This window comes from Odocoileus virginianus, chromosome 33 (assembly GCF_023699985.2).
Source record: "Odocoileus virginianus isolate 20LAN1187 ecotype Illinois chromosome 33, Ovbor_1.2, whole genome shotgun sequence".
NCBI lineage: Eukaryota > Metazoa > Chordata > Mammalia > Artiodactyla > Cervidae > Odocoileus > Odocoileus virginianus.
In genome coordinates this window covers 4,711,535-4,728,846 of record NC_069706.1, presented here as the reverse complement: position 1 = coordinate 4,728,846, position 17,312 = coordinate 4,711,535, and the positions used below count along the sequence as shown (strand labels likewise).

Sequence of the window (17,312 nt, the reverse complement as noted above, 5' to 3'; positions counted from 1 at the left end):
AGAAACTCCATAATAATTTCCCAAACCAAAGAGCATCACCTTTGAGAGGAGGAGAGAGGTGCATGTCATTTATATGCTCCTCCAAGGGAACTGAGTGCGGAACTCCCAACTCCTATTGGGCTGTTCTGCACATTCCTTATCAATAAATAATACTTCACAAAGGTCCCCAGAGATATTAATCCAAACAAACTAGAAGCTAATTGCCATTTTCCAGCACGGCGCTGCAATGATGATCATTCTTTGGTTCCTTCCACACGCCGCCAGTCTGGAGCTCAGGGCTCTGCCCTCTGACTTGGAGCTGCGGCTCCTCGGTGGCCAGGAGAGCGACACAGTCAGACCAGAGAGGTCTAGATGCGGGTCTGCCTCCTGGCCGTGAGGTCCTGAGCTAGCGCCTTGGCGACAGTGAGAAGTGTTGGCCGCCCGGTCGTGTCCGACTCTTTGCGACCCCATGGATGGTAGCCCGCCAGACTCCTCTGTCCATGTGATTTCCCAGGCAACAATACCAGAGTGGGGTGACATTCCCTCCTCCAGGGGATCTTCCTGATCCAGGGATCGAACCCGAGTCTCCTGCATGGCAGGCGTATTCTTTACTGTCTGAGCCACCAGGGGAGCCTCTGTAAGTCGGAGGTATTAAAATTAACTGTGAAACGTTGTTTCAGAGTCAGTATAATAATCTTCGTTGGAAAAGACTCTGATGCTGGGAAAGATTGAGGGTAGGAGGAGAAGGGGGTGACAGAGGAAGAGGCGGTTGGATGGCATCCTCGACTCGATGGGCAGGAGTTTGAACAAACTGGGAGAGAGTAAAGGACTGGGAAGCATGACGTGCTGCAGTCCATGGGGTTGCAAAGACACGACTGAGCGAATGAACAACAATAATAATACATTGTAGTGTAACCCTACCATCAGGTCTCAAACGGTTCAAGATCAGTAATGGGAAGGGGGTTCAAGAAAGCAAAGAATCAAAATCAACTCACTTTCTTCTTTTTGTTTCATGAAAACCCTGGTGGAAGGCACAACCCCAAACAGGACTTTTTTTTTTTTAACCAGCGCCCCACCACCCCAGCTTCCCTCAGATATTACAACTATTTCCAGGCATTTCTCTCCCAAAAGCTGCAGTCTGTGTGCTCTTAATCTCTTTCCTTCTGTTTCTGCAGCCTGGAAAACAAGTCTGGCTGAAGAAGCAACCTCCTGGGAGACCAAGGAAAGGGAAGACACAGACTAGGTCAAGCCAGAATCCCGTTACTGGGAGTAAGAAGCCTGGGGATCCTCAAATGTGATTAAGTTTCCTGAGAGCATAAACTGAAACACTCTGGCCAGTGCCCTGCCCGTGGTGTGTTATGGTCACGGATCAAGGTCAGCTGGCTGCCTTGAGTGAGGGCCAGTGGAAAGCGTCCCACAAGTTTGTCTGGGGGAAATTCACCAAGGAAGATACTCCACATTCTACCATCTTCCCGTGGGTTCAGCCCTGGCTCATCCTAGGTTGGGCTTCCCCACCTAGGTAAAGAATTGGCATGCCATTGCAGGAAATGCAGAAAATGTGAGTTCGATCCCTGGCCTGAGAAGATCCCCTGGAGGAGGAAATGGCAACCCACTCCAGTATTCTTGCCTGGGAAACCCCATGGACAGAGGAGCCTGGCGGGCTACAGCCCATGGGGTCGCAAAGGATGAGACACGACTGAGCATGCAGGCACGCACACATCTCAGTGACTCCACCTGTTCTAAAGCAGGGGTGCTGGGTATGTGTGTGTTGGGGGATCACCCTCCCTTCTCACGGTGTTCTGTTCTGTGGGTGCTAGCTCTGTATGGATGACTTAGTGTAGCGTCACTGTTGTGAAGGCACAAGTCAGTGAGTCCGGAGCAAGATGAGCACGTGAGGCCACTTTGCTCACAAGTGAGAACTTACACTCAGGAGAAGGAAATGGCAACCCACTCCAGTACTGTTGCCTGGAAAATCCCACGGACAGAGGATCCTGGCAGGCTACAGTCCATGGGGTTGCAAAGAGTCGGACACGACTGAGCGACTTCACTTCCACTTTCTTTCGGGAGGCCACTGCCTTCTAAGGGTGGGTGGTGGAAAAGACCAGAAATGAACGAGAACAGTCTTCTTGCCCACATTCCCCATTTTGCCGGCACCCACCGGAAGTCAGTGAACCTGCACTGAGCCAGGAGGCCAGGGTCTCACTTTCTCATCCCCACTCTCATCTCATGCAGCGACTAACTCTGAACAAACCTTTAACGCTGTCTCTCTTTTCTACGACGTTCGACATCCAGCATTTGTTAAGCATCGTTTAATGCTGAGTTCCTCATAATAGTCTCTCATTTCATAGGGGGGAAAAGGCTTTAAGTTTTTGTCTTCCCTTTTAAAGAAAAGTAAAGCTCAGATAGGGTAAGTAACTCACCCAAGGTCACACAGCAGTTCGTGGCAGCGGTCAGAGGGATATTCTCTGTACTCTACTATGCCTTGCAGTGGAGTGCCCCCGGTACTCTATTACCCAGCAAAGAGGTGCATTCGATAATTTCTAAGCCTCTGTGAGCTTTGACTATGCATCTGAGTTTTATCTAACACACTTGTGAGAAGACAGAGCAAGGAAATCTCTTTGGATCACTCAGACTGCAGAAGTACCGGGGCGGCACCGTGACAGGCACACCCCAGGATGGAAGCCCTGGCTTCTGATTTCTCCAGCTTACTTGCACTTGGGCAGATTTAGGGGTGCTCATAGTGTTGCAGTGAAAAAGCAAAAAAATAAGAGGAATGAGTTTTTTTCCTCCTTTCCTGAGAACAAAGAAGATAAAGAGAACAATGAGCAGGCCTGAACATTCCTAGTTTTTTAATTTCAATTGGCCCTGACTCTGCAAGTCTGTAACTAAGTTTGCTTTTCCACCCCCTCACTGCAGGAGCTACTTGTGCTAAGTCACCTCAGTTGTCTCCGACTCTGTGACCCTATGGACTGTAGCCCGCCAGACTTCTCTGTCCATGGGGATTCTCCAGGCAAGGATACTGGAGTGGGTTGCCGTGCCCTCCTCCAGGGGATCTTCCTGACCCAGGGATCGAACCCATGTCTCTTATGCCCCCTGCATTGGCAGGCAGGTTCTTTACCACTAGCGCCACCTGTACACTTCACACCTATTCTCCTTTGGCTCTATGCTAAATACCTGCCCTATCTGGTGCTGACCCTTACAACACCCTTCCCCACGTAGTCACACATGAGAAAGAAGGCTGCAGACACACGGAACTGCCAGACTCAGTTACTGGGTTACCGACGCCTGTGTATGACTGCCTTTGAAACAATGCAAGGGGAAGAAATCAAGGTCCTAGCACCTTTGTCCCTCATCACTGACTGCTGACTGTGAGCCCCCATCTTTCTCAAGGCCCTGGATCCCTCGCGGAGGGGGTGAGGGGCACACAGTTCTTGAGGCCTGGGCCTTCTGGGTTTCCCTCTCCACGGCTGAGAATTAAAGCCGCCTTTCTATTTCCTCCAAACTCCATCTCTGTATGTTTTACTTGGCTTCAGTGGGGCAGAGAAAACCAAGATTTTGGCCAGCAACAAGAGGATGCCGGGCTGCCTGATCCACTACACGCTCTCAGACATCTCAGTGCAGGGTTCCGCCTGGGCAAGGAGGGCAGGCAGGTCCAAAGGTGTGCGGTTCCGGAGTGTGGAGTGACTGGTAAACAGACCGAGGACAAGGAAGCCTTCCCCATCGGGGAGCACCTGCCTCCCCAAAGCAAATAAAATTATATTAAAGACAGAAATATTAGAGGCCCTGATAATGTAATCATAAAGTAATCACTTTGAATTAGGATAATGGCTGTGTCCAACTCCTATTGCATTTATTTTGAATATCACATTCTTTCAACTCTCATTATTTTAATTATGTTCAATTACAGACATTTGCATATGCTTTATCATGGATATTAGTGAGGGGGAAAAGACTTCCCTGAGTTAAATGATGAACAGATATTCCATATTTACAGTTGCACCACCTGAAAATTTGATTTACTACAGCCCAAAGAGAGGTTCCGAGACAGACACTGATTTGAAGTGAGTCTGAATTTTCTGTGATGATGTGGGGAACCCAAGTATAGAGACAGTCATTCAGAAAATAAAACAGAGGTGATGAAGGCCTGGGGTGGACTGAGGCAGAGATTTGAGGCTTGGCTCTGGCTGTGTGACCTCAAGAAAATCATGCAACCTCTCTGGTATTCAGTGTCTGCCTCTATAAAACTTGGGATACATAATTGTAGGGATTATCTAAAACGATGCTTAAAAGTGCTTAAGTCAGCATCAGCACACCATATAGGCTGAAAAAGTTAGCTATACTTTTTGACAAATGGTACTAACACAATTGAACACTATGGGGAGAAAAAAAGAACTTTAACCTAAACATCACATCTTATATAAAATTTAACTTAAAATGAATCACAAACTTAAGTGTCAACTTCTAAAGTGTACAATGTTTTAAAAAACTGTAGGAGAACATTTTTCCCATTAGGGAAATGCAAATTAAAACCACAATAAGATATAACCACAATCTATAAGAATGGCAAAAATTTAATAACAGTAATGACAATAAATACCAAGAGCTTTCCCAATGGCCAGCAGGTAAAGAATCCACCTGCAATGTAGGAGACACTATATCCTTTTTGATGAAATGCCTGTTCATTTCTTCTGCCCATTTTTTAATTGGATTATATTGAGTCATAAGTTTTGCAGATTTAAAAATAAAATTATGACCCAAAACAGGAAAAACAAACCTGATAAATTAGATCTCATCACAATGAAAAACTTTAGTTCTTCAAGAACTTTAATGAAGAGGAATAGAAGACAATGTACAGACTCTGAGGAAATATTTGCAAACCATGTATCTGAAAATGAAGAATATCTAGGATATGTAAGGAAGTCTCAAAATGCAAAAGGAAAAAAACTAGTAATCCAATTAAAAATTGGGCAGAAGAAATGAACAGACATGTCATCAAAAAGGATATAGCGGCAGTCCAAGATGTTCCACATCATTAGCCATTAGGGAAATGCAAATTAAAACCACAATGAGATATAACCACAATCTATAAGAATGGCAAAAATGTAATAACAGTAACGACAATACCAAGAGCTTTCCCAGTGGCTCAGCAATGTAGGAGACACAGGACATGCAGTTTTGATCCCTGGGTGCGGAAGATCCCCTGGAGGAGGAAAATGGCAACGGCATTCCAGTATTCCTGCCTGGAAGATCGCATGGACAGAGGAGCCTGGCAGCCTGCGGTACGTGGGGTCTAAAGAGTTGGACATGGCTGAGAAACTACGCACGCGCAATACCAAACGTGAGGATGTGGAGAACCTAGATTACTCTTACATTACTACTGGGATCGTAAAGTGGTACACGTGCTCTAGAAAACAAGTTGCCAGAGTCTTATAAATGAACCTTGCAACTACCATCTTGTCCAGCCATTGCATTGTTGGGTGTTTATCCCTGAAAAATGAAGACTTCCTGTTCACATGAATACCTGTACATGAATGTTCATAGCAGCTCCACCCATAAAACCCCAAATAGGTCCAATGTCCTTCAACAGGTGATTGGTTAAACGCTCTGTGCTACAGCCACACCCTGGAATACTATACTACTCAGCCATGAACAGGAAAAAACTATTGACACATGTGATCTGGATAAATCTGCAGGGAATTAGGCTGAGTGAAAAAAGCCAATCCTAAAAGTCAAATATTCTGTTATTCCATTTACATGACATTTTTGAAAGGACAAAAGTTTGTAAAAGGAGAACAGATGACTGGTTGCCAGGGTTTTAGAAATGGGGTTGGGAATAAGAGGGAGGTAAATGTGGTGACAGAAGAGAACTTTGCAGAGATAAATCTGCTCAGTATTGTAAGATGAGATGCTAGAGCTTTGCAAAATGTTCATTACTGGAGGAAAAAATGGGCAAAGTACGCACAGTATCTCTCTCTATATATATATATTACTCAAACTGCAGTGAATCTATGATCAGCTCAATAAAAATTCAAGTCAAAAAATATGGAGGATATTCTGATGGAAAAAAAAACAATTATTGCTATAAAAAGGAAGGTTTCTTGGATGATATATTGGTGGATACTAATTTATTCTTAAGTCTGCATAAAATCATAGCACAAGTTGCCCTGACCTCTTTCTTCCCGAGTCTGGGGGCTGCTGCTGGATTGTGGAGTATCTGGCCTTCTCCTGGAGGCAGCCAGGGGCTTCATTTCCCCCATGGAGGCATTGCAGTAGCTGGCTGTGCCCTGGATTCTTGCCTTTGGGGCCAGCTTGCGCCAGGTGCTGGGGGTGCACAGCTGCCTAAAAGTTGCAAACAGGGTCCCAACGGGACACATTAGAGGGAGGATGCTTAAGAAAGTCCCAAGCGAGGCAGCTTCACCTGGGAGGCCGGTGAGCCACCTGTGCTGACTGTGGAGTCAGCCTGCCTGGGTTTGAACTCTGCTACTGACCAGCCTGTGTGGCCTTGTTCACAGCACTTAGTTCCTCTGGGCTGCATTTCCTCATCTGCCAAAGGGAAAGAATAATAGCAACTATACAGCATATTTCATCAAGGGGCAAACAGAATGAAAACCATAATCACAGAAAACTAACCGAATTGATCACAAGGGCCACGACCTAGTCTAACTCAATGAAACATGAGCCATGGTATGTAGGGCCACCCAAGACGGACACCCAAGACGGACGGAGGTCTGACAAAACGTGGTCCACTGGAGAAGGGAATGGCAAACCACTTCAGCATTCTTGCCTTGAGAACCCCATGAGCAGTATGAAAAGGCAAAAAGATAGGATACTAAAAGATGAACTCCCCAGGTCAGTAGGTGCCCAATATGCTACTGGAGATCAGTGGAGAAATAACTCCAGAAAGAATGAAGAGATGGAGCCAAAGCAAAAACAACACCCAGTTGTGGATGGGACTGGTGATGGAAGTAAAGTCCGATGCTGTAAAGAGCAATACTGCATAGGAACCTGGAATATTAGGTCCATGAATCAAGGTAAATTGGAAGTGGCCAAACAGGAGATGGCAAGAGTGAACATCGACATTTTAGGAATCAGTGAACTAAAATGGACTGGAATGGGTGTATTTAACTCAGATGATCATTATATCTACTGCTGTGGGCAGGAATCCCTTAGAAGAAATGGAGTAGCCATCACAGTCAACAAAAGAGTCTGAAATGCAGCACTTGGATGCAATCTCAAAAATGACAGAATGATCTCTGTTCATTTGCAAGGCAAACCATTCAATATCACAGTAATCCAAGTCTATGCCCTGACCAGTTAACACTGAAGAAGCTGAAGTTGAACAGTTCTATGAAGACCTACAAGATCTTCTAGAACTAACAGCCAAAAAAGATGTTCTTTCATCATAGGGGACTGGAATGCAAAAGTGAGAAGTCAAGGGATACCTGCAGTAACAGGCAACTTTGGCCTTGGGAGTACAAAATGAAATTGGGCAAAGGCTAACAGAGTTTTGCCAAGAGAATGTACAGGTCATAGCAAACACCCCCTTCCAACAACACAAGAGAAGACTCTACACATGGACCTCACCAGATGGTCAATACTGAAATCAGATTGATTATATTCTTTGCAGCTAACGATGGAGAAGCTCTATACAGTCAGCAAAACCAAGACCAGGAGCTGACTGTGGCTCAGATCACAAAATCCTTATTTCAAAATTCAGGCTTAAATTGAAGAAAGTAGGGAAAACCACCGGAGAAGGCAATGGCACCCCACCCCCACTCCAGTACTCTTGCCTGGAAAATGCCATGGATGGAGGAGGCTGGTAGGCTGCAGTCCATGGGGTTGCTAAGAGTTGGACACAATTGAGTGATTTCACTTTCACTTTTCACTTTCATGCATTGGAGAAGGAAATGACAACCCACTCCAGTGTTCTTGCCTGGAGAATCCCAGGAACAGGAGAGCCTGGTGGGCTGCCGTCTAGGGGGTCACACAGAGTCAGACACGACTGAAGTGAATTAGCAGCAGCAGCAGCAGGGAAAACCACCAGACCATTCAGATATGACCTAAATCAAATCCCTTACAATTATACAGTGGAATTGACAAATAGATTCAAGGGATTATATCTGATAGACAGAGTGCCTGAAGAACTATGGAAGGAGATTTGTGACATTGTACAGAAGGCAGTGATCAAGACCATCCCCAAGAAAATGAAATGCAAAAAAGGCAAAATGGTTGCCTGAGGAGGCCTTACAAATAGCTGAGACAAGAAGAGAAGCTAAAGGCAAAGAAGAAAAGGAAAGATATACCCATTTGAATGCAGTGTTGCAAAGAATAGCAAGGAGAGATAAGCAAGCCTTACTTAGCGATCAATGCAAAGAAATAGAGGAAAACAATAGAGTGGGAAAGACTAGAGATCTCTTCAAGAAAATTAGAGATACCAAGGGAACATTTCAAGCAAAGAGGAGCACATAAAGGACAGAAGTGGTATGGACCTAATGGAAGCAGACAATATTAAAAAGAGGTGGCAAGGATACACAAAAGAACTGTACAAAAAAATCTTCATTACCCAGATAACCACGATGGTGTGATCACACACCTAGAGCCAGACATCCTGAAATGCAAAGTCAAGTGGGCCTTAGGAAGCATCACTATGAACAAAACTAGGGGAGGTGATGGAATTCCAGCTGAGCTATTTCAAATCCTGAAAGATGATGCTGTGAAAGTGCTGCACTCAATATGCCAGCAAATTTGGAAAACTCAGCGGTGGCCCCAGGAGTGGCAAAGGTCAGTTTTCATTCCAATCCCAAAGAAAGGCAATGCCAAAAATGTTTAAATTACCACACTATTGCACTCATCTCACATGCTAGCAAAGTAATGCTCAAAATTCTCCAAGCCAGGCTTCAACAGTACATGAAATGTGAACTTCCAGATGTTCAAGCTGGATTTGGCTTTATTGACTATGCCAAAGCCTTTGCCTGTGTGGATCACAACAACCTGTGGAAAATTCTTAGACTGGAATACCAGACCACCTTACCTGCCTCTTGAGAAATCTGTATGCAGGTCAAGAAGCAACAGTTAGAACCAGACATGGAACAACAGACTGGTTCCAAATTGGGAAAGGAGTATGTCAAGGCTGTATATTGTCACCCTGCTTGTTTAACTTATATCTAGAGTACATGATGCTAAATGCTGGGCTAGATAAAGCACAAGCTGGAATCAAGATTGCTGGGAGAAATATCAATAACCTCAAATACACAGATGACACCACTCTTATGGCAGAAAGCGAAGAAGAACTGAAGAGCCTCTTGATGAAAGTGAAAGAGGAGTGTGAAAAAGCTGGCTTAAAATTCAACATTCAAAAAATTAAGATCATGGCATCCGGTCCCATCATCTCATGGCAAATAGATGGGGAAACAGTGGAAACAGTGAGAGACTTTATTTTTGGGGGCTCCAAAATCACTGCAGATGGTGACTTCAGCCATGAAATTAAAAGATGCTTCCTCCTTGGAAGAAAAGCTATGACCAACCTAGACAGCATATTAAAAAGCCGAGACAGTGCTCGCTTCGGCAGCACATATACTAAAATTGGAATGATACAGAGAAGATTAGCATGGCCCCTGCACAAGGATGATACGCAAATTCGTGAAGTGTTCCATATTTAAAAAAAAGAAAAAAAGAAATTAAGGCAATAATAGTAAAAAAAAAAAAAAGCCGAGACATTGTTTTGCCAACAAAGGTCCATCTAGTCCAAGCTACGGTTTTTCCAGTAGTCATATATGAATGCGAGAGTTGGACTATAAAGAAAGCTGAGCATCATAGAACTGATGCTTTTGAACTGTGGTGTTGGAGAAGACTTTTGAGAGTCCCTTCAACTGCAAAAAGATCCAAACCAGTCCATCCTAAAGGAAATCAGTCCTGAATATTCATTGGAAGGAGTGATGTTGAAGCTGAAACTCCAATCCTTTGGCCACCTGATGGGAAGAACTGACTCATTTGAAAAGACCCTGATGCTGGGAAAGACTGAAGGTAGGAGAAGGGGACAACAGAGGATAAGCTGCTTGGATGGCATCACCGACTCAATGGACATGAGTTTGAGTAAACTCCGGGAGTTGGTGATGGACAAGGAGGCCTGGCTTGCTGCTGTCCATGGTGTGGCGAAGAGTCGGACACAGCTGAGCAACTGAAAAAAAAAATGCATGAGTGTGTCACTGTTATTATCTCACAAGATTGTTACCAGGCTGAGATAAATGACTTGTGTAAATGAAGTCTTTATCACAATGCTGGCCCTTCAGGAATGCTCCGGGTGAAACAGTTCACACTTGTTACCATGGCTTGATGATAATTTGAGAAATTAATGGATGCTTTCTTCTACTCCCTACAGTTTTTTCCTCTTTCTTTCCCTCCATTTAAGTGGAGCAGCTAAGCCCACGCGCCCCAACTTTTGAACCTGCACTCAAGAGCTCTGGAACCACAGCTACTGAAGGCCATGTGCCCTAGAGCCCCGAGAAGCCACTGTGATGAGAGACCCATGCACCCTGAGTAGAGAGTAACCCCTGCTCGCTGCAACTAGACAAAAGTCTGAGCAACAGTGAAGACTCGGTACAACCAAAGATAAATAAATAAATGAAATTTAAAAAAAAAAAGCACAAGCTCCAAGACAGAGAGAGTCAAACGTGCTGGGGAAGCTGGAAAGAAATAGAGCCTTTATCTTCTCCATGAGGAAAAAATGTCCCTGACTTGGTGACCCTGGAGAAGGAAAAGGAGGCAGGGGAAGGAGGAGGGAAGATGGGGAAGGGGGAGGGAAGATGGGGAAGCTTGAACAGTCTAAAGCAGCCAGTCCCTGACCCCCTCAAAGCCTTGCCCCTATTAGAAACCACTGTTGGCAACATCCAGGACTTCAGGAGTGGAAGAAACAATCGAATCCCATCTAATTCTGGATCTTCTGACCCCCTGGGGGTTGCAGAGCCCCAGGCAGGTTGGAGGTTAAGCTTCCTTCAGCCCCGCAGCATGGGAGCGCAGGGTGAGAAATGAAATTGGTTCTAGAGGACAAAGGAGGAGATGTTTTCTGAACACGTGAGCTCACAGACCCCTCTCCCCGCCTGCGAGGCCAGTGTTTCTCAGGCCGGGCGTGGTGGCGGCCATCCCTGCATGAAGGCTGCCTGCCTCCTGCCCCAGGGTCCTCCTCTCTTAACTCCCAGGTCCATGGGTCGGTGCCAGGCCGCCCACCCCCCTCCCCTTGCTCCTTTGGAGACCGAGAAAGCACCATTCAGCGAGGGAACCAGGCTTCCCCCTGGTGCAGCAGACGCTCCACCTCTGAGTGGATGCACAGGACCTGTCAGAGACTGTTCTCTTCCCCACCCACTAAGCTTTTAAAACGACTGGAGTGCCACCCTCCCTAATTACCCAATTCAGTGGCTCACACAATGGATCTGCCACTTCCTGAGGATTTCTGACATCCCTAATTCCCCAAGACCTCTCTCGGCTCTGACAGAAGGCATCTGGGGTGATGGGGGCGGGGCTGGGGGGTGGCAGGGAGCTGGGAGGGCGCAGGAACTTAATTGGAGACACAGGGATGCAGGTGAAAACTAAAGCAGCCCAGGCTCTTGAGTCATAGTGGAAGACTTCGGGGCTGGCCTGGACCTAGAAGTCACCTCTCCAGCCCTCTCACCTGACCGAGGGGGAAACTGAGGCGGGGTGGGGGTGACCAGACACTGGCCCATCTGGGACTATAATCCTGGCATTCATTTATCTGTCCATCCACTCACTCTTTGTTCATTTAAAGCACACGTTTGCCAGACACTGTTGCCACTTGGAGTATAAGTGAGTACACACTCATGGTACTTATATTCTGGTAGGGGGATAAGGAATAAACGTATATTCTGATGGGAAGCTCTATAAGGAATGACATGACCGGGAAAAGAAGAGAGAGATGAAGGGATTTCTCCTTAGACCAGATGGCCAGGAAAGCCCTCAATGGTGAGATGAGACTTTTTTTTTTTGGATACACCCGTGCCATGTGGGATCTTAGTTTCCCAACCAAGGATGGAAACTGTTCTCTCTGCATTGGAAGTGCAGGGTCTTAGCCACTGGACTACCAGGAAAGTTTCCCGAGATGAGATTTGAGCAGAGGCCCCATTTGAAGAAAATGGACTGAGCCATGCAGATGGGAGTTCTGAGCGCAAGAAGGATTTTTTAAAAAATCATGTGCAAAGGCCCTGAGGTAGAAACATACTTGTATATTTGGACTCTTCCAAACACAACATTGTGGCTGAGTGTGCTGGACTGAAGGTAACAGGACAAGCTGGGTTTAGAGGGGCTAATGGGGCCAGATGCTGGGGGGAGGCTACTATACAATAAGGCCCCCAGAATTTTATGATCCATGAGATGGAAGCTGAAGGGTTTGGAGCCAGGATTTTTATTGATCTCTGCCTACATACCCTGGACAATATAAAACCCTTTTAGATCAGATGTTTTTATCCTTGGGCTATTGACATTGGTGCAGAGTAATCTTTGTTGGGGAGGCCTATTCATGCTAAAGGAGGTTGTTTAGCAACCTCCTGGGCCTCTATCCCCTAGACCCCAGTAGCAGCTCTCCAGCTGTGAGAACAGAAAACAGCCTCACCTCACACACTGTCAAACATCCCTTGAGGGGCGTCTAATTGAGAACAACAAGCTGTTGAGTTAGATCAACACGTGACATTCAGAGAGAAGAAACAATCTGACCCACTAGTTTCTAAACCTCCTGTAAGACTTTTGGGGGGCAGATTTCCCCCCCCCAAATATAGATCCAGGGACACAAATCCAGATCTACTGGACCAATGTCTCTGGGGCCTAGGACTCCAGACTCTGAATAGAAAACTGTTCCCTGGGTGTGTGCCCCAGTGATGGAGAGCCCAGCTCTCCCCCCTTACCTCCACGTGGATGCTGCACTTATTTAGGTTCCGTTATTTAGGCCTCCTGCTCATGCACAGCCCCTGAGTCGTGTTCAGCTCCTTGTGACCCCAAGGTATATAGCTCGCCAGGCTCCTCTGTCTGTGAGATTTTTTTCTAGGCAAGAATACTGGAGCGGGTTGCCATTTCCTTCTCCAGGGGATCCTCCTGACCCGAGGACTGTACCCACATCTCCTAAATTGGCAGGTGGATTCTTTACCACCCAGCCACCAGGGAAGCCCATTATGTATGTCTACATTTCCTCAAATTGGACTGTTCCTTTTACTTAAATACTACGTCTACAAAGGGAAATTCTGTATCTGTCATTCATACACTGATGTCAAAGGTATAGAAACCACTTAGCATCCTGAGAACGTGCTTTTGGGGGCTGTGGTGGGGGATGGGGAGGAAGGAGGAGGGGAAGGGTCTGATTCAAGCTTCCAGTGAGCTCCCAGGGAACGTGCTGGCCGGCAGAACTGAACTCCAACTTCTCAAACTCTCCCTCACTTCCACAAACGGAAACTCTCCTTGTGGAATACAGAGGTAGTTATAAAAAGCAAGGACAAAACTCTGCTAAATCATAGCGAGATGCTGTTTCCTGCCAAAGCTCTCGAGTTTGAGGTCTGTCCCTTCCACTGCTGGAAGGGGACATTAGCCAAGATTAAAGAGGCATTAAAGTCACACAGAGCATCTACCTACTCTTCCCCTCGGGGCCACCTGGGGAACCAAGAGGGATTGAAACCTTGTTGTATTATTACATATCATTTAGTGCCAGGCCTGTGTCCCATCAAAAATTATCCCAAATACCTTCCCAAGTGGAACAGTGGTAAAGAACGCGTCTGCCAATGCAGGAGACATAAGTGACCTAGGTTCGATCTCTGGGCCAGGAAGATCCTGTGGAGGAGGGCGTGGCAACCCACTCCAGTATTTTTGTTTGGAGAATTTCATGGACAGAGGAGCCTGGTGGGCTACAGTCCATGGGGTCAGAGAGTTGGACACAACTGAAGCGACTTAGCATGCATGCACCTTTCTCAACACCTTTGGAGAATGCTGCTCTAGTCCAACTTTCCCTTTAAAGAGCTGGGACTGCAGAGGCACCGCTGGTCACTACCTGGCGAGAAAGTCCAAGTGTTAGCCACAGCCATCTGCAACTCTCTGCGACCCCATGGACTCATGCCCGCCAGACTCATCTGTCCATGGGATTCTCCAGGCAAGAACACTGGAGTGGGTTGACATGCCCTCCTCCAGGGGATCTTCCTGACCTAGGGATTGAACTTGGTTCTCCTACATTGCAGGCATATTCTTTACCATCTGAACCACTAGATAAGCCACAATGTCCAGTGAGGAGATGCTTGAAAACCATGACCAGCACCAGGGTCTCCTGCTTGTCACTCTAAGACCACCAGAGTATCGCCTCCTTGGAGGTCTGGAGATCTGGGGGTGATCCCCACCCACTGATGTCACCTACATTTCCTGCCAATTTCACGGGGCCAGGGTCCGTCTGGCTGGGAAGTCATTCCCCAGCAGCTTGTATTGTGCTGTGAAATCCCGCTTCCCCAGAGCTGGTGGCCTGGTCGCAGATCCTGCTGGAAGGAAGCAGTTGCGTGTGAGAGGCGCTCCATAGCCAGGGGACAGGCAAACAGCAGCAGGAGGCACTGAGCATTTTAACACTTGACCTTTATGTCCAAGCTAAATAAACAGAATTGCTGACGATGACTGAGATGGCAACTTCCTGCTTTTCAGAGAAGAATGTCTGTTGGAAGAAAGAAGTCAAAGTTCCTGGAGAGAGAGTGGGCTCCTCGGATACTTTTTTAGGAGTCCTTTGGTCAAACACCCTGTTACAGCCCCAGTTCAGGTCCGGCTCCACCTGGGTATTGAGCAAGGGGCATCATCATTTAACCTCCCTGCACCTTAATTTCTTCAACTCGAAACTTACTGAAAGAGAGGGTTAAATGGGAGTAATACCCAGAAGGCGCCTTCACATAGTAAATGCTCAGTTAATTAGCCCTCAACAGTCACTAGTCACACCCCATAACAATGTTTTTGTGTGCACGTGTTAAGTTGCTTCAGTCGTGTCCGACTCTTTGTGACCTGCCAGGCTCCTCTGTCCATGGGATTCTCCAGGCAAGAAGACTGGAGTTGGTTGCCATGCCCTCCTCCAGGGGATCTTCCCAACGCAGGGATTGAACTTGCATCTCTGACGTCTCCTGCATTGGCAGGCGGGTTCTTTACCAGGCACCATCTGGGAAGCCCCATCAATGTTTCTCTCTTGGACCAAAGAGAAGGAAATAAAATAGATGCTGACTGTTGTGGTCAGGAGGGTCCCATTGAGAGCTGCTGGTGGCCTCGGCAAACACAGCTGAGGAAGGTGGGGGCTGGAGGCCCTGCCAGACCTGCTGCTTCTCTGCTGTGGGCTCTTCCCTAACTTTCATTGCAGTTCAGAATCAGCAGCAGCTTTCTCCTCTCCGCCGGTGTTCTCTCCTCTCATAATAAGCAGCAATCGTTCCCAGAAGCTGGAGGCTGTTTCCAGGGCCAAAGGTGAGCTTACAGTCACCTGGTTGCCATGGAAACTGCAGCGTTGTCATGCTCTCTCCAGAGTGACTTGGCAGGGCCTTGAGAATGTGTCTCTCCATTTCCAACTAATCTCCCCCGCACCCATCTCCCTGCAGGAGCGTTACCAGGGAACACAGGGGGCCAGGCTCTCACACGGACCGTCCACGGTTGGGTGGAGTCTCTGGAAGCATCTGCGTGGTGGGCTGGTGGGTGAAAACCCACAGATGCCTCCAGCATCCGCGTGAGAGACAGACCTCTAGAGTCACAAGGGCCTGCAGAGGGGAAGCGAGAAGAAAGCAGCAAGCGTTTTCCAGAGTCCAGGAGTTTGTAGAAGGTACAGTAGTATCGGCTCAGCCATACAGCAATGCTGCAAAGAAGCACGGTCTAGTTTAGGCGCTCTCAGACTGCAGCTCCCGAGAAAATCGCCCGAGATGCTTCTGCATCCAGTTCCTGCCGAGATTTCAATCTATAGGTCTGAGGAGGCCACAGGAGTGTGTGTTCCAGACACTTTCCTCCCTAAGTGATTCTCTTAGAGGTGATTACGATTCTCTGAGAGGTGAGTTCGCATGCTGAGAGGCACAGGGATTGGAGGAAGAAGAGAAAGAACCCAAGCTTTAGCAGTCCTGAGTTCAGGCCCCATTGTGCTTCTAATTCGCATTCTGCATCTTGACCAAGATCTTAAAGGTCTTAATAAGAGAATTGGATCACATTCACATTTCCCAGTGGGATCCCAAGGGACATCAATCCCAATACACTTAAAAAGCCAAATAGGAAAAAAAAAAAGCCAAATAGTTTGGAAAGTGATATTTATTCTATTCCTCTCTGCATGTGTGCTAAGTCATTTCAGTCCTGTCCAAATCTTTGCAACCCTATGGACTGTAGCCCACCAGGCTCCTCTGTCCATAGGATTCTCTACCCAAGAATACTGGAGTGGGTTGCCATGTCCTCCTCCAGGGGATCCTCCCGACCCAAGGATCGAACTTGCATCTCTTGCATTGGCAGGTAGATTTTTTTTTACCACTAGCACCACCTGGGAAGCCCAACTCTCTAGGTTACATGCAAATTGCTTTAGCACATTAAAGACTCTGATAAGTCCTGCAGTGTGAAAGTCTGATTTCAAAAGAAAAAAAAAAAAAAAGAAAGTCTGCTTTCTTTCAACCCAATGTTTTCTAACTTGTTTGCCCACAGAACCCTTTTTCCCTTTTATACTATTTATTAATAACAGTCTCCTGGGATAGCTGATTTGGTAAATGGTGGGCTAGGAAATAATCACATATATTAGTAGTTAATTTTGACTGAGTTACTATGTGTCAAGCACTTCACATACGTCATCTCATCAAATCATACATCTGCTCTGCCTAAAGTAACACTGCTGGACCCTAACCCAAGAATTCTGACACTGACCTTCTGTTATGCTAGGAGCTGCTGAAATGTCAGCAAGAGCAATGACATTAGACCTTCTACTCCAGAAATGATCACAGATAAAGCAGCTTTCTGGACCCAGGAAACATTGGAAAAAGACAAACTTAGCAGAACATGTGAAAACAAATTGCAAAGGGGGAAAATCTGGACCCTGAAGTTCCCAGTGCCAAGCTTGAAACTATAAAACAAAGCCCCCAACTTTTGGAGTTATCAGCACACTAGGTTTTTCCCCTTCCCAATCACATTAGCTTTTGAGTAATGTAGCAGCCAGGCACCCAACTCTGTGATGTATTACATGAATGCATTATCAGAACCAGCTGTTGCTCTAATGATATGGAAGAAGGATGAAGGGCTTGGGTGATATATTGCCCCAGCGTCCTGCGATGGGAGAACAAAGCAGATCCTGTGCAGGATAGCCACGCAGTTGCAAA

General features: G+C 46.6%; 1 protein-coding gene and 1 non-coding gene across 14 annotated transcripts in view; one reads left to right on the top strand and one right to left on the bottom strand.

Moving 5' to 3' along the window:
• The window catches only part of RBFOX1 (RNA binding fox-1 homolog 1), a 2,345,672-nt gene that overhangs the window by 1,687,832 nt on the left and 640,528 nt on the right, over positions 1 to 17,312 (bottom strand). The gene's annotated exons all lie outside the window — the stretch shown is intronic.
• LOC139032909 (U6 spliceosomal RNA) lies at positions 9,532 to 9,638 on the top strand. The gene has a single exon (XR_011485547.1). It is a non-coding gene; the product is annotated as a U6 spliceosomal RNA (small nuclear RNA).